Source organism: Arachis ipaensis, chromosome B6 (assembly GCF_059453495.1).
Source record: "Arachis ipaensis isolate K30076 ecotype BB chromosome B6, ASM5945349v1, whole genome shotgun sequence".
Classification (NCBI taxonomy): Eukaryota; Viridiplantae; Streptophyta; class Magnoliopsida; order Fabales; family Fabaceae; genus Arachis; species Arachis ipaensis.
Window position 1 is genome coordinate 52,301,271 of NC_142441.1, and position 26,160 is coordinate 52,327,430.

The following is a 26,160-nucleotide window of genomic DNA, read 5'->3' on the forward strand; positions in this document are numbered from 1 at the left end:
GGACCACCAAACTCACAAGCCCCTTTCCGCCATTCAACTCCATATGACCCTAACCCTCAACCACCATACCAACCACCTTATGAGCCATATGAACCATATATAGAACCACCCCAATTCCAATCCAATCACTCCCAACCACCACCACTTTCTTTTGTATCATGTCCAAGTCCGGCAACCCGAGAAGCAGAGGTTCGCCTAAGGGAAACAGTAAATAAATTTCAAACAACCATTCAACAACTGGAGCAAGTAGTAATTCAATGGGTTTCAGGGCACTTAAATACACAAGGATCAGCCACAACCCCATGTGGACAGTCTAGTGAAGAGCGTAGCATGAAGGAGATACCAGAAACCCCAGTGGACAAGACAGAGAATGAATTCGTAATAGAACAAGTAGAAGAAGCTGTCATTGTTCAAGAAGAAGAGTTGGTTGAAGATCTAGGAGATGCAGAACCTCCATGGGAAAGTCAAGACATAGAGCCTCCTTCTAAGATGGTTGAATTTGATGCTGAGGAGGGTGTACCACCTCCAAAGCATATCATAGTTGAAGACTTGGAAGAGGTTGATCAAGAGATGGAGATTCAAGAAGAAGAAGCACAACCTCCCATGCCCTTGGAAAGCAATGAAGAGGAGATTAAATTAGAAGAGAGCTGCCAATAGGAAGAGGTTGAAATTGAAGAAGCTTGCAAAGAGGTGGTAATTATCATAGAGGAGCACAAGGGAGTGGAACTTGCAATTTCATTAAAAATACCTTCCCCTAAGTTGCCATCATCCTTCACAACATTCAAGTGGGTAAAATTCATATCCCTTAGCTTTCTAATTCCACTTGAATATGGGCTACTGGAGACGGATGGTCAACTTAGAGCTCTTTGTGACATTAAGAGTAGGAGGAACATGGCCAGTGGTAAGAATTGTCCTGCAAGGTTCATCATGGTTGGAAGCTTTAAGTTCAAACACAAAGGTTGGTATAAAGCTCAACTGAATGGGTCTAGGAAGCTGTTTGGTCGCTGCAGTGAGAATTCAGATCACCTTTCACCCGGCTGGAAAAATGCAGATCGAGACAAAAACGGGTGTAAAAGTAAAGTGTGGGATCCTGGAATCTGTTCTGGCATTTGTCACCCCGGGAGCCTAAGAATCTGTTTGAAGCTTCTTAAGGGCTTTACATGCTTAGTTTGGGACCCCGGAGGCTATTGGAAGTACAAACATTGGTGGCGATTCCTGGATCAGTACAAGCACAAGCCACCATAGCAGGAAGCTCATCAAATGTCCAACTTAAGTACTATAACTAAAAGTGCTACGTGGGAGACAACCCACCATGGTATGATCGTTCATTTTGCAATTTTAATTTTATTTAGTTTTGTTTGTTTTTGAGATTTATTTTATTTTGTTGAACCTGGAATCATGCATAGCATTCACTTTAAGCACTGCATTTGCATCTACATATTGCATTAAAAAAAAAAATTTTCGCTACGCGACGCGATCGCATCAGCGACGCGTCCGCGTCGCAAGGGGAGTGAAGAAAAAAATATATGAACAGAGAGTCACGCTGGAGCGTGGCTGGAGGCCTGCCAATGACACAAATCGACCCACGCGATCGCGTCGCATGGGAATCATGGCCTCCCACGCGACTGCGTGCCCCACGTGGCCGCGTGCCCTGAGTTTTCGATGTAAAAGGGTGCACACCGAAATATTGTGTGAGAGTGGTGCGAGAGTGGTGCTGGAAGCACAATCCTCATCACGCGACCGCGTCGCTGACGCGGCCGTGTCACCCATTTTATAATGCACACTCACGCGATCGCGTCACCCCAATTTGGCAATTAAATTATTTTGAACAGAGAATTGTGCTGGTGCGAGGCTGCACTCGCGCTAGATGCATAACATGGGTCACGCGACCGCGTGACCGACGCGATCGCGTCACCATACAGAAAGCGCACCCACGTGAACGCGTGCCCACGCGGCCGCGTCGCATGCGCCGCACAGCTCAACCAAAAATTGCCACATATCTTATCTTTCTCTCCTCCAAATCCTAATTTTTTTTTCTTCCTTCTCTCTCCTTTCTTACTTTCTTTTTTCTTCTTCCCATCCTTTTTTACTCTCATTCTCTTTTATTTAATTTATTTGTATACTTTCATTCATTGCATTATTTTCACTGGTGTTTGAATTTTATTTGGGTCATTGTGGATTATTGCAAAATTATTTGGCAATTATATTTTTAAAGGGTTGCTTGCATGTTCAATTTAATACTTTCAAATAGCTTATTTACCATACATGCTATGTGTTTGTAAAAAAGCCCATATGGCATTATGCACTTCTCTATTTTACTTTATACTATTCAATGCTTGCTTTTCATAAGCTCCCTTTACTATTTTATTAATTGAATATAATTGTCAATACAAACATGGTGATTTATTACAAGTAATGCTTGGTCTATGCTACTCATGCCCTTTGCCGGCATGCCAATAAACACCTTGCATTCACTTGTCCTTATATGCGCTAGCTATTTTCCATTGATGGCTTTTCACATGTACTCGCGAGCATGTGTTAATGTCAGTTATATCTTAATGTGCATCCATCAGCACCTTTTCTGTTCTCTTCCTTGCTATATATATCTCTTTGAATTTAATTTACTTTCTCTTCCCTTTTTCAGGATGGCCACCAAGAAAGGAAAAGAGAAAGCCATTCCCAAATCAACAGCAAGGAAAGGAACAAAAAGAGCCCCAGCTGAGGAACTACAACCCCCATCCACTTGCACATCTTAGTATGCACCGAGGACGGTACAATCTTTAAGTGTGGGGAGGTTGATACCGATCTCCATGGGTTAGTTATTTCCTCTTTCAACACCAATGTTTTATTTTATTTGTTTGTTCATTATTGCATTTGCATGTTTAATTGCATATTTGTTTGATTTTGTGCATTTAGTTACTACTTGGTTAAAATAATAAATTTCTTTTTAGGACTCTATTTTTGAAAAATTTCACTAATTTAAATTGAAAAAAAAATTATGTTAAAACTTGTTTGAAGTTGTATTTGGAACATGGTTTTTGAGCTAAAGAACACACAACCTGTTAGATTTTGAGCTTATTTACATGGTTACATTATTTAACCATAAATTTTTATTCCTGTGTGTTTTCTTCTCTATAATTGCAATCTTTGCTTTGTTCCATTCTATATGTCCATTATTTAGTATATTTACATGCTTGCATATGATTGAGGCCATTATTTGTTATTAACTCACTTACCCCAAATAAGCCTACCTTTTACATCACCTTTGTTAGCCCCTTGAGCTTTTAATTCCCTCTTGTTCTATAACCACATTACTAGCCTTAAGCAGAAAAATAACTAAAAAAAAAAAATCCCAAGTGAATCTTTGGTTAGCTTAAGATAGAAATTGTGCATCAACTAAGTATGGGGAAATTGTGGGAACATTGGTTAATAAGGGAACGTATTTAATTTATTTGAATATTGGGAATTTGGGAACCTACTCATGAAAAATCAAAATAGAAAAATAATGAAGAATCCATGTGCATTGATAAGTTATGTTTGCTTTTATGATTCAAAAAAAAAAAAAAGAGAGAGAAAAAGAGAAAAAGAGAAAAAGAAAAAAATATATAATATAGATAAATAAATAAGGGGACAAAATTACCCCAATGTTAAGTTAATGAAAAATCAATGCACATGTGATAAATTAAAAAGAAAAATTTGGTACATGAGTATGGGAATCATACAAAAGTGGGAATTATGGGTAGTTAGGTATGAATTTAAAGTTATATAGAGTGTATGTATGTTAGGTGAGAGCTTGGCTAGTCAAAGATTCAATTTATAGCTCACTTAGCCATATATATACCTTTACCCTTACCTTAGCCCCATTACAACCTTGAAAAAGACCTCATGATGTTTGCATTGGTACACTAAATTTTTGTTGATTGGTTAAGATGAAGAACAAGGTTTAGAAAGCATGATTAGGGAAGAGTACAGTGAATTACCCTATACACTTGAGAGATTAGAGTGATATACACTACCAGTGAGGGTTCAGTGCTTAATTCTATGTTTCCTGCTTTCATGAGCTATCTTCTTACAAGTTTATTTGTTTTCACTGTATGATTTGAATTAGTGGAATTTGATTCATATTTGTCTTGGAGAATTTATTTACTTTTAACCATGTAGGTAGAAACATTTTTTGCATGTAGTTGCATTCATATAGATAGGTTGCATTTCATGCATTCTACCATTCCTCTTCATTTTTTTATAGTTTCTCTTGAGCTTAGCATGAGGACATGCTAATGTTTAAGTGTGGTGAGGTTGATAAACCACTATTTTATGGTTTATCTTGTGCTCAATTGAGTGGTTTTTATCAACACTTTACCAACTTATTCATACTATTTCCATGGTTTTACATTTGCCTTCCTAATTATGTGCTATGATTGAAAACATGCTTCTTTGATCTTATATTTGCTTATTATTAATCCTCTCTTATTACCATTAGATGCCTTGATATGTGTGTTAAGTGATTTCAGAGATTACAGGGCAAGAATGGCTCAGAGGATGAAAAGGAAGCATGCAAAAGTGGAAGGAATACAAGAAGTTGGAGAAATTGCTAAGCTGTCCAGCCTGACCTCTTCGCACTCAAACGGCTATAACTTTAGCTACAGAGGTCCAAATGACGCGGTTCCAGTTGCGTTGGAAAGCTAACGTCCGGAGCTTCGATTTGATATATACTATCATATAGTTTCTCTGAGGCTAGGCGACGCGACCGCGTGATCCATGCGGCCGCATCGCAGTGACGAAAAACCAGCGTGGCAAAATCCGAAACCAGCGAATTCTGGACTGTTTTTGACCTAGTTTGTGGCCCAGAAAACACAGATTAGAGGCTATAAAGTGGGAGAATGCATCCATTCATGGGGAGGCTCTAATAATTCACTTTTCATGTTTAGATGTAGTTTTAGAGAGAGAGGTTCTCTCCTCTCTCTTAGGATTAGGATTTAGGACTTCTCTTAGTTTTAGGAGTGACTCTCAATCCCAGGTTCTTTATTTTTATTTATTTTTCTAATTTAATTTATGAACTCTTCCATGTTACATTTGATATCTTTATTAGTGCTAATTTGAGGTATTTCAATTCATGATTGCTTTCTTTTATTTACATGATTACTGTTTCCCAGTTGAAGACATTTTTAATTCAGTAAATTTACTCTTTTCTTTTTGGCTTTCGTTAAGTAATTGGTAACACTTGAGCTGTCAAATAAAGGAGTGGTTGAAATTGGGAGTTGCTCCAATAACTCTAGTTTTTCCATCGGAATTGACTAGGACCTGAGGGTTAAGCTAATTAATCCACTTGATCTTCCTTCATAGTTAGAGGTTAACAAAGTGAGATTAAAATCTAAATTTCATCACAATTGATAAGGATAGGACCTCCAGTTCTTGTACCTTGCCAAGAGATTTTATTGTTATTATTTTATTTTACTTGTCATTCAATATATTCCCTCCTTACCTCCTAATAAACCCCAATTTATAATTCATAACCAATAATAAGAACATACCTCCCTGCAATTCCTTGAGAAGACGACCCGAGGTTTAAATACTCGGTTATCAATTTTAAAAGGGGTTTGTTACTTGTGACAACCAAAATGTTTGTATGAAAGGACTTTTGAAGGTTTAGAAACTATACTTGCAACGAGGATTTATCCGCAAATTTCTAGACCATGCAAAAGTTATCTCATCACTCACCTATTCCAATAACGTTGAGAGTCTTCCCTTCCCCCTACGTTAGAGTCCACATTAACTTAATTAACGTGGCTCTTACCGTAGGCTTGCCAATCCTTCGAGAACGTTAGTGACACTTACCTTTGTCACTAACGTTCCAAGATGCCCCTACGTCCCACGTTAGAATCCACGTTGGCTTCTAACGTGGTGATGATAGCCATCTCCAACGTTAGTGACAAAGGTGAGTGTCACTAACGTTGGCTAATCATCCTTTCCTCCACGTTAGCTTCCACATTAACTAAGTTAACGTGGGAGTTAACGTGGCTCATAGTGGCTCATTGTGGCTCATTCCAACGTTAGTGACAAAGGTGAGTGTCACTAACGTTGGCGATTATTTGCTTTCTTCACGTTAGCTTCCACGTTAACTAAGTTAACGTGGGAGTTAACGTGGCTCAAAGTGGCTTAGTCCAACATTAGTGACAAAGGTGAGTGTCACTAACGTTGGCCATTCTTTTTCTTCTCAACATTAGAGTCCACGTTAACTAAGTTAACGTGGCCCTTAACGTGGCCAAAATGAGCTTGGTCCAACGTTAGTGACAAAGGTGAGTGTCACTAACGTTGGCTCCACTTTCTTCTTCCACATTAGAGTTCACGTTAACTTAGTTAACGTGACTCTTAACGTGGGCTATGATGGCTTCGAGGACGTTATTGGCGATTACTTTTCTCATTAACGTTGCAAGCTAGCTCCCATTCCACGTTAGTGGTCACGTTAGTTAGATTAACGTGGCTGCTAATGTGGTTCTCTCTTGCTTCCTTTGTCCTAAAATCAAGCAATAAAGTGCATCAAAGTTCTAATCCTTATCATGAGACATGCATCATCCAATTTGTCATTTAATTCATGCAAAATTCTCATGAAATCATGCAAAGTGCATCATGCTTGCTTGAATCAAGATGTAAGTGAAATTTTACCCAAAACTTGCTTATTTCCTAAGAAAATACATGAAACTACCCTAAAAGAGTAAATAAAAGGTCAGTGAAACTGGCCAAAATGCCCTGGCATCACAACACCAAACTTAAAGCTTGCTTGTCCCTAAGCAAGTACTGGAAAAAGAGAATGATGAATGAAATGTCAAGAGAAATGAGTCATTATTGTGGAAGTCATGTCCTTGGTTTTATGGTGGTTTCATGCATAGTAAGTTAGGTTCATTCCTTTACTAGCTTTCAGACCTTTATCATATCCTAGAATATCTACTTGACTGCACCTTATGAAACTTTTATTCATTGATCCTTTTTGTCATTTCAGGGCTTATTTGTGTTCTTAGACTAGGTGCTCTGTGAGGGGGCGACTCTTTAAGATAAGCTTTCAGCCAGCACTCCCAAACCAGTTGGTTCAAGGTGCTAGGTGTTAAGACACCCCTAAGGACTTACTCCTTCAAGTCTCTTTCCGCCATACATACACACCACAGGCATATGGTTTGTTATTTTCATTTCTTGAGACCTTGGTGTCCAGCACATCTTTGGGTTACTAAGTGTTCTGTAGCAAGGGTTACTCTTGATAGTAGACTTTCAGATGATAATCCCGGGTTAGTTAACCCAAGTTACCAAGTGATAAGGCACCCCTAAGAGCTTATTCATCCAAGTAAATCCCTTACATAGGAACACCACAGACACTTGCCTCAAGATCCAAACCCTTGGTGCCTAGCCTTATTTCTTACTCTTTTTCTTTTATTCTTTAACTTTCATTTTTTTTCTTTCCCTTTTTCTTATTGGGATCTTATTATTTAGCTAGTCTCATAGGGTGTGTTTCAAGCATATGATTCAGGACAGATAGTTGCCTTCTCACCTGATTGGTGAACCAACTTAGCAAATCTATTACCACACCACAAGATTAGGAACTTACTCCACAATATGGATTCCACTCTTGTCTTTGATAACACACCTTCTCTTTTTAGTTGATTAAAAAGGGGACAAGCATACAAATAAGCAAGGTACGAACGCAGTGACATGAAGACTAGTAAGCATAGACCTAAGCAATGAAAAACTTAAAGGCATAATTCAAAATCCTAACTACCATGGAACTTGTTCTATTTCATACATGATTTTCCTTATTTAAAGCTTGAAAAATATGGATCAAAGAGGGAACTCCACCACCTTTTACTCATGGGGTTGCCCATGCTCTTCCTCTTGCTTGTCTTCTTGGTGTTTTCTTGAGTGCTTATACTCCCACTTCCCTTGCCTTTTCCAATCAACTTCTTCCAAAAACCAGCATCTTCTACCTTCTTTTTCAGTGTTTCCTTCTGCTGTTTCACTTTCCTTTTCTCTTGTTCTGTGAAATCTTTTTGGACCTCATCATACCTAGGGATTGCAGAGTGTAGATTATACATATGACTAGACATACAATTCAACTTAGCTTGAGTGTTTATGTTGAACTCCTCCCAATGTAGTTGCCGTCCTTTATTAAGTACACTGAACTCATTGAATGCCTTCGTCTGAGCTAGCTGGCGATGGTTGAGTTCTTGAGGGTGCTTATCTTGATGCTCTTGCCTTTCAGACACTTGATTGGTGGCTTGAGTGAGCTGAGAATAATGTTCCATTTGCTGTTTCTGCCACTCCCCTTGTTGATTCATCAAATTAGAAAGGAGCTATTCTTGACGATCCATCCTTTGAGCTTGAATGTGCAGTTGTTGTTCTTGTCCCTCAATATAACTGCTTGCTAGTTCCTCAATGGCTCCATGAATGTGATTCAGGTTTATGTTGGTTGGGTCATAATATTCTCTTTGTTGGTGTTCTTCCTGATGAGACTCTTCTTGGTGAGATGCTCCTTTTAGTTTTGGCTTCCCTATGTGAGGTCTTCTTTGTTGTTGGGCTGGTGTCACATGAGTTAGACACTGAAACGTAATTAGCCTCCCAGGATTTAACCAATCTGGGTTGCTATCCTCGAAGACAACCTTGGCCTTCGTGCACAGTCTGAGGATAATGCTGGGGTACCAAAGCCTGGCACCCGAATCAATCTTTTCAGCTGACTCTTGAATCCCCTCAGCTATAAGTTCGTGTACATTGATATCTCCACCTTGTACTAAGCAATGTACCATAGTAGCTCGAGTGACGTTGACCTTAGAATTGTTGGCTGCTGGGAGGATAGATCTCCTAACGAGTTCAAACCATCCCTTAGCTTAAGGGCTGAGGTCTCCTCTATTGATGAACCTGGGTCTCTTATCCGCATACCTTTCCCAGTCAGCTCCTATAACACATATGTCATTCACAATTTGTTCGAGTTCATCATCGTCAGGGCTCTTGCTTGATAACCAAGCTCATTAAAATGTGGTGATTTCAACTGAAGAGTTCTTGTTATAGCATTGGGGCTGAAGTCCACCTCTCTCCCTCTTACGTAACTTTTGAAGGTTGGAGCCTTGGTTTTGTCTTCTCTGACCACATTTGCATAGAACTCTTTGATGAGGTTTGCATTTATCTTCTCCTCTGGGTTCGTAAGCCTTTTCCAACCCCTTTGTTCAATCTTCTCTCGAATCTGTGAGCACTCATCCTCGTCAATTTGGAATGTTAACTCAGGCAGTATCTTCTTGAGCTTTATCCGTTCAAATTCGAGTTCATGGAATGCAGTTTTGAATCTCTTCTCATCGAAAGGAATGCTCTCCACTGGTTCCTTCCTCTTTTGCCTCTTGGAGCTTGATGATTCCATGAGTTTGAGTTGATGTGTGAAGAGGGTGGAAGGTACGGATAGATGAGGAATTCGGTTGGTTAGGACAAGGTGTGATGAAGAGATTTGGATGCCAAAGGTGTGAAGTGTGAGAAATGGGAATTGGAATGTGAAGGGGAAGTACAGACTAGGACTCACTTATATAGGGAAGTGATGAGTGAATGAAAGGTGTGGATTGATGAAGTGGTTGTTTGATGGACGGTTGGGGCTTTACATGGAATGAGCACAAGGATCATCAACTTTATGAAGGAATTGGTTCGGTCTCCAAGGTATCCTTCTTCCAATGTTGCATGGCCACATTTTCCAATGTATTCCCCTTGAAGACAAGTGTGTACTATCTTCCTTTTGTGTTATCCGAACCCTTCAATTACCCTATCAATGCTTCTACAAAATGAAAGAAATGTGATTAAAAACATACTTATAGAAATTGGCGGCAAAATTAAAAGGTTAACTAATCTTTTTTTTGTTTTTGTTTTTAACTAACTAAGTGCTACTCATGAGTGCAAACCAACTGACTAACTCAACATCCATGTATGCAACATTGGCAACACCAAACTTAGTTTGGTGCCATGTGGTGTAAAAGATTTGTTCAAGGCGCCTAAGAGTGACATGATGTGGGTTACATTCATGTTCTCTTAGTGTGCCTTGAACACCAAACTTGTTCCTCACTATATGTTGCACACAATGATTCATTCAAGTGCATATCAAGTTGATTTGAATTTCATGAACCTTGAATTATTAACTATTTTTAAAAGCATGTAAAACATGGGTTGCCTCCCATGAAGTGCTTCTTTAGCGTCACTAGCTTGACGTTCTGCCTTTATCAGGGTGGTTGGTAGTACTTCAAGTCCTCCTCCCTTGCAGTAAATCTATCTCCATTGGCTTCATTAAGGATCTCCACATGTTCTAAGGAGAGAACTCTGTTGATGGTTGTTGAGCGGATAATTTATACGCTTTTTGACATTGTTTTTAGTATGTTTTTAGTAGGGTCTAGTTATTTTTAGGGATGTTTTTAATAGATTTTGTGTTAAATTCACATTTCTGGACTTTACTATGAGTTTGTGTGTTTTTCTGTGATTTCAGGTATTTTCTGGCTGAAATTGAGGGACTTGAGCAGAAATCAGATTCAGAGGTTGAAAAAGGACTGCTGATGCTGTTGGATTCTGACCTCCCTGCACTCAAAGTGGATTTTCTGGAGCTACAGAACTCGAAATGGCGCGCTTCTAATTGCGTTGGAAAGTAGACATCCAGGGCTTTCCAGGAATATATAATAGTCCATACTTTGGCCAAGAATTGACGACGTAAACTGGCGTTCAACGCCAGCCTTCTGCCCAAATCTGGCGTCTAGCGCCAGAAAAGGATCCAAAACCAGAGTTGAACGCCCAAACTGGCACAGAAGCTGGCGTTCAACTCCACAAATGGCCTCTGCACGTGCAACACTCAGGCTCAGCCCAAACACACACCAAGTGGGCCCCGGAAGTGGATTTATACATCAAATACTTACTCATGTAAACCCTAGTAGCTAGTTTATTATAAATAGGACCTCTTACTATTGTATTTGACATCTTTGGATTACCTTATGATCCTTTGATCATGTTTTGGGGGCTGGCCATCTCGGCCATGCCTGGACCTTCACTTATGTATTTTCATACGGTAGAGTTTCTACACTCCATAGATTAAGGTGTGGAGCTCTGCTGTTCCTCAAAGATTAATGCAAAGTACTACTGTTTTCTATTCAATTCTTCTTATTTCGCTTCTAAGATATCCATTCGCACCCAAGAACGTGATGAAGGTGATGATTATGTGTGACGCTCATCATCCTTCTCCCTTATGAACGCGTGCCTGACAAACACTTCCGTTCTACATGAAATAAGCTGGAATGAGTATCTCTTAGATCTCTTAACCGGAATCTTCGTGGCGTAAGCTAGAATGATGGCGGCATTCAAGAGAATCCGGAAGGTCTAAACCTTGTCTGTGGTATTCTGAGTAGGATTCAATGATTGAATGACTGTGACGAGCTTCAAACTCGCGAGTGCTGGGCGTTAGTGACAGACGCAAAAGGAGGGTGAATCCTATTCCAGCATGATCGAGAACCGACAGATGAATAGCCGTGCCGTGACAAGGTGCGTGAGCATATTATTCACTGAGAGGAGGTGATGTAGCCACTGACAACGGTGATGCCCTTGCATAAAGCCAGCCATGGAAAGGAGTAAGACTGATTGGATGAAGATAGCAGGAAAGCAGAGGTTCAGAGGAACGAAAAGCATCTCCATTCGCTTATCTGAAATTCCTACCAATGATTTACATAAGTATCTCTATCCCTATTTTATTATATACTATTCGAAAACACCATTATCAATTTATATCTGCCTGACTGAGATTTACAAGGTGACCATAGCTTGCTTCATACCAACAATCTCCGTGGGATTCGACCCTTACTCACGTAAGGTATTACTTGGACGACCCAGTGCACTTGCTGGTTAGTTGTATCGAAGTTGTGACAATTATGAATTAAGATCAGAGCACCAAGCTCTGGAGCCATTACCAGGATTTGTTCGAGCCTGGAAATCACAATTTCGTGCACCAAGTTTTTGGCGCCGTTGCCGGGGATTGTTTGAGTTTGGACAACTGACGGTTCATCTTGTTGCTCAGATTAGGTAATTTTCTTTTTGTTTTATTTTCAAAACTTTTTCAAAAATCTTTCAAAATTTTCTCCTTTGTTTTTTAAAAAAAAAATGTTTTCAAAAATAAATTATTCTATGGGTTCAGAATTTTTAAGAATGAATTCTAGTGTTTCATGAAGCATGTTGAAGCCTGGCTGGCTGTAAAGCCATGTCTCAATCCTTATACTCAAGAGAAGAGCTTCTTTATCTTTCTTAGCCAATTGGCTGTTGAATGTAAGGAATGTCAGGCGTGTCATGTCTGAGTTACATACTAAAGCTTGGCTGGCTATTAAGCCATGCCTGACCCTTTGATTGGAGCTTTAGAGCATAAGATTCCTGGAATTCATGTTGAAAATTTTGGAATCCTTATTTTTTCTTTTTCATATAATTTTTCGAAAAATATAAAATAAAAATCCAAAAAAAAATTTAGAAAATCATAAAAATCAAAAATATTTTTGTGCTCTTGTTTGAGTCTTGAGTCATATCATAAGTTTGGTGTCAATTGCATGTGTATCTTGCATTTTTCGAAAATTTCATGCATTCATGGTGTTCTTCATGATCTTCAAGTTGTTCTTGGTATGTCTTCTTGTTTGATCTTGATGATTTTTTGTTTTGTGTCTTTTCATGTTTATCATATGCATTCTTGAATTCTTAGTGCGTAAGCATTAAAGAATTCTAAGTTTGGTGTCTTGCATGTTTTCTTTGCATTAAAAATTTTTCAAAAATATGTTCTTGATGTTCACCATGACATTCAAAGTGTTCTTGGTGTTCATCTTGACATTCATAGCATTCTTGCATGCATTCATTGTTTTGATCTAAAAATTTCATGCATTGCATATTTTTCATGTTTTTCATAAAAATTTCAAAAATCAAAAAAATATCTTTCCCTTTTTCTCTCATCAAATTCGAAAATTTGAGTTGACGTTTTCAAAAATTTTTAAAATCAAATTGTTTCTCATGAGTCAAATCAAATTTTCAATTTGAAAATCTTATCTTTTTCAAAATCATTTTCAAAAATCAAATCTTTTTCAAAATTCTTAGTTATTTTCGAAAATTCCAAAAATATTTTTCAAAAAATCTTTTTCTTATTTTTAGACCAAATTTTCGAAAATAACATAAACAATTAATGTTTTGATTCAAAAATTTGAAGTTTGTTACTTGCTTGTTAAGAAAGATTCAAACTTTAAGTTCTAGAATCATATCTTGTGATTTCTTATGAATCAAGTCATTAATTGTGATTTTAAAAATCAAATCTTTTTCAAAACTAATTTCAATCATATCTTTTCAAAAATATCTACTTATCTTATCTATTTCAAAAAAATATCTTCTCAAAATATCTTTTCTAACTTCCTAACTTCTTATCTTTTCAAAATTTGTTTCAACTAACTAACTAACTTTTTGTTTGTTCCTTAACTTTTTCAAAACTACCTAACTAATTCTCTCTCTCTCTCATTTTTCGAAAATATCTTCCCCCTTTTTCAAAATTTCTTTTTAATTTATTAATTATTTTAATTTTTAAATCTTAATTTTCGAAAATTACTAACATTTTTCAAAAACTATTTTCAAAAATCACTAACTCTTTTTCAAAAATTATTTTCGAAAATTCTCCTTTCTCTCATCTCCTTCTATTTTTTTTTATTTATTCATCTACTAACATCTCTCCCTCATTCAAAAAAAAAAAAGGATCTCTATTATTATTATTTTTCTGTGCCTTCTTCTTTGTCATATGAGCAGGAGCAAGGACAAGAATATTCTTGTTGAAGCAGATCCAGAACCTGAAAGGACTCTGAATTACAACTAACCAGTAAGCACCTGTTAGGAATTTTCAAACAAGAAGAGGAGATGGCAGCCGAGAATAATAATAATGCAAGGAGGATGCTTGGTGACTTTACTGCACCTAATTCCAATTTACATGGAAGAAGCACCTCCATTCCTACCATTGGAGCAAACAAATTTGAGCTGAAACCTCAATTAGTTTCTCTGATGCAGCAGAACTGCAAGTTTCATGGACTTCCATCTGAAGATCCTTTTCAGTTCTTAACTGAATTCTTGCAGATATGTGATACTGTTAAGACTAATGGAGTAGATCCTGAAGTCTACAGGCTCATGCTTTTCCCTTTTGCTGTAAGAGACAGAGCTAGATTATGGTTGGATTCTCAACCCAAAGACAGCCTGAACTCTTGGGATAAGCTGGTCACGGCTTTCTTAGCCAAGTACTTTCCTCCTCAAAAGCTGAGCAAGCTTAGAGCTGATGTTCAAACCTTCAGACAGAAAGAAGGTGAATCCCTCTATGAAGCTTGGGAAAGATACAAACAGTTGACCAAAAAGTGTCCTTCTGACATGCTTTCAGAATGGACCATCCTGGATATATTATATGATGGTTTATCTGAGCTATCAAAGATGTCACTGGACACTTCTGCAGGTGGATCCATTCACCTAAAGAAAACGCCTGCAGAAGCTCAAGAACTCATTGACATGGTTGCTAATAACCAGTTCATGTACACTTCTGAAAGGAATCCTGTGAGTAATGGGACGCCTATGAAGAAGGGAGTTCTTGAAGTTGATACTCTGAATGCCATATTGGCTCAGAATAAAATATTGACTCAGCAAGTCAATATGATCTCTCAGAGTCTGCACGAAATGCAAGCTGCATCCAACAGTACTCAAGAGGCTTCTTATGAAGAAGAAGCTTATGATCCTGAGAACCCTGCAATAGCAGAGGTGAATTACTTAGGTGAACCTTATGGAAACACCTATAAATCAACATGGAGAAATCATCCAAATTTCTCATGGAAGGATCAAAAGCCCCAACAAGGCTTTAATAATGGTGGAAGAAACAGGTTTAGCAATAGCAAGCCTTTTCCATCATCAACTCAGCAACAGACAGAGAACTCTGAACAAAATGCTTCTAATTTAGCAAATCTAGTCTCTGATCTATCTAAGGCCACTGTAAGTTTCATGAATGAAACAAGATCTTCCATTAGAAATCTGGAAGCACAAGTGGGCCAGCTGAGTAAAAGGATCACTGAAATCCCTCCTAGTACTCTCCCAAGCAATACAGAAGAGAATCCAAAAGGAGAGTGCAAGGCCATTGACATAAGCGCCATGGCCGAACCTGTGAGGAGAGGAGAGGACGTGAATCCCAAGGAGGAAGACCTCCTGGGACGTCCAGTGATCAATAAGGAGCTTCCCTCTGAGGAACCAAAGGAATCTGAGACTCATCTAGAGACCATAGAGATTCCATTGAACCTCCTTATGCCCTTCATGAGCTCTGATGAGTATTCCTCTTTTGAAGAGAATGAGGATGTTACTGAAGAGCAAACTGCCAAGTTTCTTGGTGCAATCATGAAGCTAAATGCCAAATTATTTGGCATTGATACTTGGGAAGTTGAACCTCCCTTGTTCATCAATGAACTAAGTGATCTGGATCAACTGACATTGCCTCAGAAGAGACAGGATCCTGGAAAGTTCATAATACCCTGTACCATAGGCACCATGATCTTTAAGGCTCTGTGTGACCTTGGTTCAGGAATAAACCTCATGCCCCTCTCTGTAATAGAGAAACTGGGAATCTATGGGGTGCAAGCTGCTAAAATCTCATTAGAGATGGCAGACAGCTCTAGAAAACAGGCTTATGGACAAGTAGAGGACGTATTAGTAAAGGTTGAAGGCCTTTACATCCCTGCTGATTTCATAGTCCTGGATACTGGAAAGGAAGAGGATGAATCCATCATCCTAGGAAGACCTTTCCTGGCCACAGCAAGAGCTGTGATTTATGTTGACAGAGGTGAAATAATCCTTCAATGGAATGAGGACTCCCTTGTGTTTAAAACTCAAGGATCTCCCTCTGCAACCATGGAGAGGAAGCAGAAAAAGCTTCTCTCAAGGCAGAGTCAACCAGAGCCCCCACAGTCAAACTCTAAGTTTGGTGTTGGGAGGCCACAACCAAACTCTAAGTTTGGTGTTGAACTCCCATATCCAAACTCTAAGTTTGGTGTTGGAGAGTCTCAACAAAGCTCTGCACATCTGTGAGGCTCCATGAGAGCCCACTGTCAAGCTATTGACATTAAAGAAGCGCTTGTTGGGAGGCAACCCAATGTTTATCTAATTCTTATTTTTATTGTTTTTCATGTTTTCTTAGGTTCATGATCATGTGGAGTCACAAAATAAACAAAAAAAATTCAAAAACGGAATCAAAAACAGCAGAAGAAAAATCACACCCTGGAGGAGCATCTGTCTGGCGTTCAAACGCCAGAACAGAGCATAGTTCTGGCGCTGAACGCCCAGAATGGGAGCATCCTGGCGCTGAACGCCCAGAATAAGCATGGTTCTGGCGTTCAACGCCAGAAATGGCAGCAAATGGGCGTTGAACGCCCAAAATGGGCACCAACCTGGCGCTGAACGCCCAGAGTTGTGTGCAAGGGCATTTTGCATGCCTAAATTGGTGCAGGGATGTAAATGCCTTGACACCTCAAGATCTGTGGACCTCACAGGATCACCTCAGGATCTGTGGACCCCACAGGATCCCCACCTACCTCCACTCACTCTCTTCTCTCTTCTCAATCATCCTCTATTCCCAATAAACACTCTTCCCTATTAACTCTTCACCACTCTGATGCCAAGGCATCTTAGGCTAGTTTCACTAGCATTTTTTTTGATAGTTTTAGATGTTTTATGCATTTTCTTGAGCTTAAAGTAACCAAGAATGGTTAAAAGAAGAACAAAGCAATGAACCATCCAAACAGTATGATTTTGATGCAAATTCCATGAGTTTTTAGTTATATTACTTGAATGCTATGAATGGAAGATTTCTCATGAAATTTTGCAAGACTTTGATGCAATTGTTTGGATGATTTCAGGGAAGAAGAGGCTAGGCAAGGAAGCAACAAAGTCAATAAAGGAAGCTTGAATATCACATGTGGAGTTTAAGTTCCAGTTTAAGCCTAAACTGGAGCTTAAACGCCAGAATCATGAAGGCTAAGAAATGCTGAAACTGAAGTTTAACCTCCAGTTTAACCTTAAACTGGAGGTTAAACGCCAGAATGAAAGTCTCACCTAAGAAGCATTCCACGTTTAACCTCCAGTTTAACCTTAAACTGGAGGTTAAACGCCAGAATGAGAATGCCAATCAGGAAGCATTTCCACGTTTAACCTCCAGTTTAACCTTAAACTGGAGGTTAAACGCCAGAAATGGGAAGTGCACCAGGGAGCCATTTCCACGTTTAAGCTCCAGTTTGACCTTAAACTGGAGCTTAAACGTGTTCGACCAAGTTTTCTCCTCCAGGGTTGCTTTCTCCATTTCCACGTTTAAGCTCCAGTTTAACCTTAAACTGGAGCTTAAACGTGTTCGACACCTCCAGGGCTACCTTTCTCAGCTTCCACGTTTAAGCTCCAGTTTAACCTTAAACTGGAGCTTAAACGTGTTCGACCTCCAGGATGCCTTTTCTATCTCCACGTTTAAGCTTCAGTTTAACCTTAAACTGAAGCTTAAACGTGTTCGACTAAGTTACCCTCCAGGGCTGCCTTCTTCCATTTCCACGTTTAAGCTTCAGTTTAACCTTAAACTGAAGCTTAAACGTGCTTCCACAAAAGGCATCACTGGAAGTGTCTGGCGTTTAAGCTACAGTTTAAGCTTAAACTGCAACTTAAACGCCACTCTTGGAAAAGGTTTCTGGGCCAACAATATTGCGGTTTAAGTTAGTATTTGAGCACAAACATTAACTTAAACTTACTCTGGTATGAAACCCAATTGAATATCATGGTTTAGGGGATTGGGCCTGAAGGATTGATGAGTCTGAAATTTCAATTTATTGAGTCATGTGTCATTATTTGATTATCACTAAGTTGGCTCAATGAATGTTACAGATTTTGGATCAACAGCCTCATCAAGATTATGGATCATAAACCCAAGGCAAAAAGAAAGCAGGGAGAGGCCTCAAAGCCCAAGAAACACAACAGAAGCTCAATATAGAAAGTGTATAAATAGGATAGAATTTAAGTTAGGGGGGACTTTTACCTTTTCATTTGGCTAGTTTTCATATCTTTGTAATTGAATTCAGAGCTATGACTCACTAAACCCCCTTTCATTGGGTTAGGGAGCTCTATTGTAATTCAATGAATCAATAATAGTTTATCTTCTTCTTCAATCTTTTTTCTTGAATTTTGTTAGAAAGCTTCTCGATCTAATTCCATTGGGTAGTTGTCTTGGGAAAGAAACTACCCATAATTGGAATCCTTCGGAACCTTGGGAAAGGAATGGAGGATTCATGCTAGAGAAGCTTTCTCACAGTGAATTGGATTGGGGTTTGGATGGATATTGTGACATGTAATCCTACCAAATTGTGGTTCATGAAACTGTGTGGTATAATCAGTGATCGAGCATCATCCCTTCTTATGAACATTTAAACCAAGGGATTGGAAATTTGTTCGTTTTTAGAGAGAATTGGTGAGCCAAGGGATTGGGATCCAATCATATAAGATTGCCAAGCAAAATTCAATGAACGCATTGGTTGAGGAAGAGATAAACATGTTTTGATTCGATCTCAATATCTCCTATAACCCAATGAATTCCCCATTTCTGATTTCCACTTTCTCTTTACATTCTGCAATTAAATTCATGCAATCACCCCCATTCCCTTTAATTTCAGCAATTTAGCTTCTGCTCTTTACTTCATGCAATTTAAGATTCCGCCATTTAAATTTCTTGTCATTTACGTTTCCCGCCAATTTTACATTCCGCAATTCTCATCTAAATCTTGATTCCGCTCAACTAGAACACACTTCTAATCCGAATTGCTCACTCAACCAATCCTTGTGGGATTCAACCTCACTCTATTGTGAGTTTTTACTTGACGATAACCGGTGCACTTGCCGGAAGGAATTTTGCCGATCGTGCAATTTCCTAAATCGTAGCATAACAAGTTTATGCGCATCAAGTTTATGGCGCCGTTGCCGGGGATTGGTTTTCGATTGACAATTCTCAAATTGGAAGTTAACTAGATTGAGCATTTTTTTTTGTTTTGATTAATTCAGTACAAGTTACTTGTTGAATTTTAATTTCTGCACTCTGTTACATGCTTTCTTTCTTTATGCCTTTAAATTCAAGCAACTAACTCACTAACTCACTAACTGTTTGAATTAATTCCTCAACTGCTCTAACCATACTCTTCCATTAACCAAGAGTATTTCACTTGTTTGTTGCCTGTGCTGTGTTCTTGCATGACAGGTAGGAGAGGAGAGACATCAACTCCTCCATATACCGAACCAGAGAGGACCCTTCATAGACTGAGAAGGGAAGCAAGAGGGAAGAGAGTACTGGGAGAAGAGGAATCTGAAGGAGAATCTGAGGACAATTTTGAGGAAGCTTTAGATCTCAACATGGATAGAGAAGTTCACAACCATGAGAGAGCTGATGGAAACAATGCCATTCCTGAGAGGAGGGTTCTTAGTTCATACATAAACCCAACCTCTGGGAATTGTGGTAGCAGCATCCAGAAACCACCCATTCAGGCCAACAATTTTGAGCTCAAACCACAGCTAATATCACTTGTGGAGAATCATTGTTCATTTGGTGGAAGTGCTAATGAAGACCCAAACCAACATCTCACAAAATTCCTGAGAATTTGTGACACTGTGAAGTCCAATGGAGTCCAGGAAGATGCATATAAACTGCTTTTGTTCCCATTTTCACTTAGGGACAAGGCAGCTAAGTGGCTGGAATCATTCCCAAGGGGGAGCCTAACAACCTGGGATGAGGTGGAAAGCAAGTTTCTGGCACATTTCTACCCCCCACAAAAGGTCAATAGGCTTCGATCTGAGGTTCAGACGTTTAGACAACAAGATGGTGAAACTCTCTACGAGGCATGGGAGAGATTCAAGGATTTGACAAGGAAATGCCCACCAGACATGTTCCATGACTGGGTGCAATTGCATATTTTCTATGATGGACTGTCTTATGAATCAAGGAAGGCTGTAGACCATTCATCAGGAGGTTCATTGAACAGGAAAAAGACTGTGGAAGAAGCCATTGAAGTGATTGAGACAGTGGCTGAGAATGAGTACTACTATGCATCAGAGAGACACAACACTAAGGGAGTCATGGAGCTGAACCATGTTGATACAATTCTAGCCCAGAACAAGGTGTTTGCCAAGCAACTAGCAGAGCTCACCAGGAAATTAGAAACAAAACAAGTGGCTGCAATACACACACAAGAGCAAGAGGAAGAAAGCACTGAAGGAGGTGATTGGGAAGAGGCCAATTATGTAGGAAATCAACAAAGGCAACCATATGATCCACATTCCAACACTTACAACCCAGGCTGGAAAAACCACCCAAACTTTGGGTGGGGAAACCAGCAAAACCAACATAACAAGTCCACATACCAAAACTCCAACTAAAGATCATACCAAGCCACACAAAACACTTACTCTCAACCACCATATCATGGCCAAAATAATCAACCTACCCAACCTAACCCGAACCAACAATTTCAAGATCAATTAAACAGGATAGAAGGAGTGCTGGCACACATGGGTCAGGACATAATTGAATTGAAAAGCTTCAGGGATGATGTGAGAACTACCTTAAGAAACCATGGTGAAAAACTCAAGAGGATGGAGTCTCAAGTAGGAGAGCTATCTCAACAGGCCCCCAAATCAACTGCAGTGTTCCCTAGTGACACAGAAAAGAATCCTAAAGGGGAACAAAAGGGAGTGAGATGGGAAGAATGCAAAGCCATCACCATATTGAAAGAAGTCTCAGAAGAAGAAGGAATCAGATCCTCAGAACAGGAGCCAGAAATCTTAAAGGAAGGTGTGGAGGAAGCTAAGCAGGAAAGTGAAACTGAGCAAGCCAAGGAACTGCAAAAAGGCACCATGGAAACATACCAACCAAAAGCACCATTTCCTCAGAGGTTAGGAGAAGGTGAAAAAGGGAAAACCTATTCAAGGTTTTTAGAGACATTTAAGTCTCTCCACATCAATATTCCCTTTCTTGAGATTCTCCATCAAATGCCTACACACATCAAGTATTTAAAGGAATTGTTGAGCAAGAAAAGAGTTTTGAAGGGAGGACAAACGGTAACAATGAACAAAGAATGCAGTGCCCTCATCAAGAAGGACACAGTCTCTAAGAAAACAGACCCAGGAAGTTTTCATATTCCTTGCATCATAGGAGAAACAAAAATTGACAGAGGATTCTGTGATCTAGGAGCTAGCATAAATGTGATGCCTCTAACTCTTATGAAGAGGCTACAACTGAATGAGGTGAGATCCACTGATGTAATCATACAACTGGCTGACAAAACTCAGAAGCAAGCTGAAGGGGTGGTTGAGAATGTGCTGGTGAAAGTGGGAGATTATTACTTCCCCACAGACTTTGTCATTTTGGACATGGAGGAAAGCTACCTACACCCTATCATTCTGGGAAGACCTTTTCTAGCCACTACTAGAGCGCTCATAGATGTAGAACAAGGAGAGCTAATTCTGAGAATACATGATGAACAGCTCATTTTCAAAGTTTTCAAACCTGCATCTGAGCCTGAACCAGAACCTGAAAAGCCTAAGGATGATAGTAGTCATCTGTGTTTGGAGGAAAGTAATCCAGCAGCTGAAACTCTAAAACAGTCTTTGGAAGGCAAACAGGAGTTGCAAGAGTTAAAGCCACAAGAATCAATGGAAACAGATCAGAAGGATCCTCCTAGCATAAGGGTCAATGAAGAAATCCTCAAGAGAAAGGGAAGAATGATAGGGAAATTGCCAAGAGGGTGGAGAAACAAGAAAATTCCCACTGAAGGTTTTTCTCCGGGAGATAAAGTGATATCAAGTCATTATCTGCCAATCCCACCTGGCCTCAAAACCATTCCTTCCCAGCTCCCTCAAGTGTTCACAATCAGGAAAGTTCTTTCTATGGAACATTTAGAGGTCATGAAGGAATCAAGTGGAGACGTTTGCATAGTGAGAGGAGAAGACGTCAAGCACTACAATCCACCCTAACAAGGGACAACCGTCAAGCTAGTGACGTTAAAGAAGCGCTTCATGGGAGGCAACCCATGTTTTTAATATCCTTACTCTTTTTTGTGTTGTTTTGCATCTAATAAAGCATGGTTTCTTATGCATGAACTTGAATCCTCAGGACAACTGCTGAAAGAGTGCACTAAACATTGCATATAAAATACAATTTGTCTCTAAGTTTGGTGTGCCTGAGGGCACCCCAAACTTTATTCAAAATGCATTCAATTTTTCATGCAAAGAGCACAACCAAACATTAAGTTTGGTGTTCCTCTTTGAACACGGTTCATGAAAAGCAAGAAGTTCCTCTGGATTTCGAAATTCATGACAAGTAGACCATTCGCATGTTTTAATACTTTGGTTTCAATTACTTAGGGTAGTAACTTTGTTTAGAATCAAAGAGCCAAAGTGACTATGATTTATTAGAATTATGCACATTCATTAAGGACAACCAATATGGATTTCATGTCATCAGGAGACTTTACCAAATACTAAGTTTGGTGTCCAATAATAAGTGTGCATACATACAAAAGTCACGGCTATAAGCTCATGGAGTCAATCATTGATTTACATGTGCAAGTACTATTCATCATTCACATGGACCGAAAAATGATAGCAAACTTGTTTGTTTGTGCAGGTACAAAAGAAAAGACAAAAATGGAGGAAAAAGACAAAGGGAGGTACGGTGCTTGGTCAAAAAGAAAGTTCACAAGTCTTTGAAGCTAACACGTGGGAAAAGGAAGTTCTGCAAGAAAAGATTGCCACATGTACAACCTAATGCACCCAGAATACTTCCAAGAAAATGAAAAGCAATTCGTCCTTCTCCCTAATTCATATATTTACCATCAAGCCACCCTTCACAAACCACCCTAGCCGTCCATTTTTCACTTAAGGGCCCTATAAAGAACCACTTGGGGAACGAGTTCAACACCACCAAATCTCCTTCATGCACATTTTCTTCATCATAGCATAAACTATCTCTTGCCGAAAACAACCTCCCCACATTTCCAACAACACTTCTTGCTTCACCTTGTCAACTTTAGCTTGTCACTTACCCCAAAACTAAATAACCAATGGCAGCTTCATCTAGCCACAAAAGAAGAAAAGACAAGCAACCAATGGAGGAGAACAGGGAATTCGATGCAAGGAGATACAAATCAGTTTTCCATGAGATTCAAGCCGAATGGATGAGACCTAAAAGGGTACTAGCTGAGGTTCCCTTTGACCTTGAAAAGGATGAGTTCCCAGGTGTTTGGGAGAAGATCAAAAAGAGGAAGTGGGAGCTCCTGACTAAGCCAATCACTAAAATCAACATCAACTTGGTAAAGGAGTTCTATGCAAATGCAGTGAGGGAAGACTCAACCAAGAAACCCACATACAAAAGCTATGTGAGAGGGGTGGAAGTTGACTTCAGCCCCAAGGCAATCATGAAAACTCTTGGCCTGAAAAACATACATTTCAGCCAAGCAAGTTATGAGGAAAGGATGATAGGAGAACCTGACTACACGACTATTGCTGAAGATCTTTGTGCCATCAGAGCTGAATGGGTGAGAAAAACAAGAGGGGCTCCAAGAGTCTTGAGAAGGGGAGACCTAACACCTGAAGCTAAAGGGTGGTATGCAATAGTTAGGAGATCCATCCTACCCACTGCAAACTCTTCAGAAATAGTCCCTAAAAGAGCCATCTTGCTTCATTGCATTATGGTGGGAGGAGAGATCAAAGTTCATAAACTCATTGCTGAACAGATACAAGAGTTTAGTGAGAAAAGTGACCCTGAATCCTGGCTTCACTTCCCTAGCACCATCATTAGACTATGCATCGATGCCCAAGTACCACTTGAAGATGAAAGACCTAATTGGCTATATCCTGGATTGGCCATAACTGCGTACAGAATGACTCTTGGCCCAACTGCTCCAAGACATACAAGAAGAAGAAATGAAGAAGGGCAACAAGCGGAAGCAGAGCAAGAAGCAGAACAAGAAGGACAGGAAGGAGAAGACAGAGAAGAAGAGCAAGAAGAGCAAGCAATCCCAGAAAGAAGACAACGAATTCCCAGAGACCCCATGGATATGAGCAGAATGCAGGAAATCATGGAAGGAATGTCTCAACAATACATGAGGTCTCAGGAGAGACAAGAGGACTTTCACCTAAAAATGATGGATATGCAAAGGAACTTTGAATCAAGATTCTTAGATCTGCAAAGGGAATAGAATTTACACTTACAGGAATCCTTCAGCCACATATGCCAACACCAAGATGCCAATGTCTTGGCAATCAAGGAAGCCACCACTTTACAGAATGCAAGATACTCAGTCCAAGCTAATTACAACATCAGTTCGCAAATCAAGCTTAACTACATAGGGGAACATCTACACAAGATGGACCCAGCATTCCCAGCTTTTGATGAGTATTTCAAAGGGAGGAAAGAAGGAGAAATAAACAAGGCAATGATCCTTGAAAAAGGAGTGGAAGAAACAATGAAAAAGGCTGGATTCTGGAAAAAGCTCATAAGAAAAGACAAAGGAAGCACAAGTGGTCAAAAAGAGGCAGGAAGCAAGAAGAAGCAGGATCCCAAGAATTAAGAAGAACCAAGCAATAAATAAGAGGTGGTCTCGTTCCTTAATAATCAAATGATAATTGGTGAATTGTCTTTATGAGCTTTCTTTCATCATAAGTCATTTAAGTTTTATGTGAAGTTTTTTTTAGTATGAGTGTCTGTTATTGCTTTGAATAAAGTGAATGCCTAGATGTTTGGATATAACTTCACCTTCTTAAACAAGTGCTTGCCATGCTTGTTCTGTTTCCAAAAATAAAAGAAAAGTTTGAACAAAAGTAACTTGGCTAAATTAGTGACAAATCAAGTAGAATTAAGTGGTGGTATGCATGCTTGATTGTTCAGTCAGATCACTGGAAATAGAGTGTAGAATTATCATTTTTTATGTAGAAATTGAAAACTGTCTATGGATCTTGATGAATAAATGTCTTTGGCCATGAAAAAGAAAGAAAAAGAAGAAGAAAAAGCCACTGAAAAAGGGCAACCAAAAAGAAAAAAATTTTGAGAAAATAAGCTAGGCACCAATGGTTTGAACTTCTGAGACAAATGCCTGTGGTGTTCATGTATTAAGGATATGCTTGGATGAATAGGTTCTGAGGAGTGTTTCAACACTTGGTAACTTGGGTTAACTAACCCGGGATTATCAACCAAAAGTCCATTATCAAGAGCAACCTAAATACAAAACATTTAGTCACACAAAGAGGTGCTGGGCACCAATGTCTCAAGAAGAAATGTGAACTAAAATGCCTGAAGTGGATATGTGTAGTGCACTGATAAGAAAAAGAAAATGCCAAAGGCTTGTACAACACATGACACCAAGCAAACAAGGAGCAAAGGAGCTCTAAGAAAAAGAAAAGAAAAACAAAGAAGAGAAAAGTGCCAAGGACATAAGAATAACAAGAGGCCATAGCAGTGTTTGATGGATGCAATGAAAAAGTGATGATCTTACTTGATAAGTATGGAAAAGTGATGCTGCAACTTTCTGCATAAAACCCTTCTGATGAACTTCAAATGCTTGCTAATATAGCCAATGTAATTGCTTTCTGTTTCATACTTTCTTCTCAAATAACTCAGGACTTGCTTAGGGACAAGCAAGTATTAAGTTTGGTGTTGTGATGCCAAGGCATCTTAGGCTAGTTTCACTAGCATTTTTTTTGATAGTTTTAGATGTTTTATGCATTTTCTTGAGCTTAAAGTAACCAAGAATGGTTAAAAGAAGAACAAAGCAATGAACCATCCAAACAGTATGATTTTGATGCAAATTTCATGAGTTTTTAGTTATATTACTTGAATGCTATGAATGGAAGATTTCTCATGAAATTTTGCAAGACTTTGATGCAATTGTTTGGATGATTTCAGGGAAGAAGAGGCTAGGCAAGGAAGCAACAAAGTCAATAAAGGAAGCTTGAATATCACATGTGGAGTTTAAGTTCCAGTTTAAGCCTAAACTGGAGCTTAAACGCCAGAATCATGAAGGCTAAGAAATGCTGAAACTGAAGTTTAACCTCCAGCTTAACCTTAAACTG

The 26,160-nt window shown here is 39.2% G+C and overlaps 2 non-coding genes across 2 annotated transcripts; both read right to left on the reverse strand.

The window, feature by feature from the left end:
• Window positions 1-14,310: 14,310 nt before the first annotated feature.
• Window positions 14,311-14,418, reverse strand: LOC148555573 (small nucleolar RNA R71). Its single transcript, XR_015887307.1, has one exon. It is a non-coding gene; the product is annotated as a small nucleolar RNA R71 (small nucleolar RNA).
• A 5,457-nt stretch (window positions 14,419-19,875) lies between these two features.
• On the reverse strand, window positions 19,876-19,979 carry LOC148555574 (small nucleolar RNA R71). The gene has a single exon (XR_015886607.1). It is a non-coding gene; the product is annotated as a small nucleolar RNA R71 (small nucleolar RNA).
• Window positions 19,980-26,160: the final 6,181 nt, after the last annotated feature.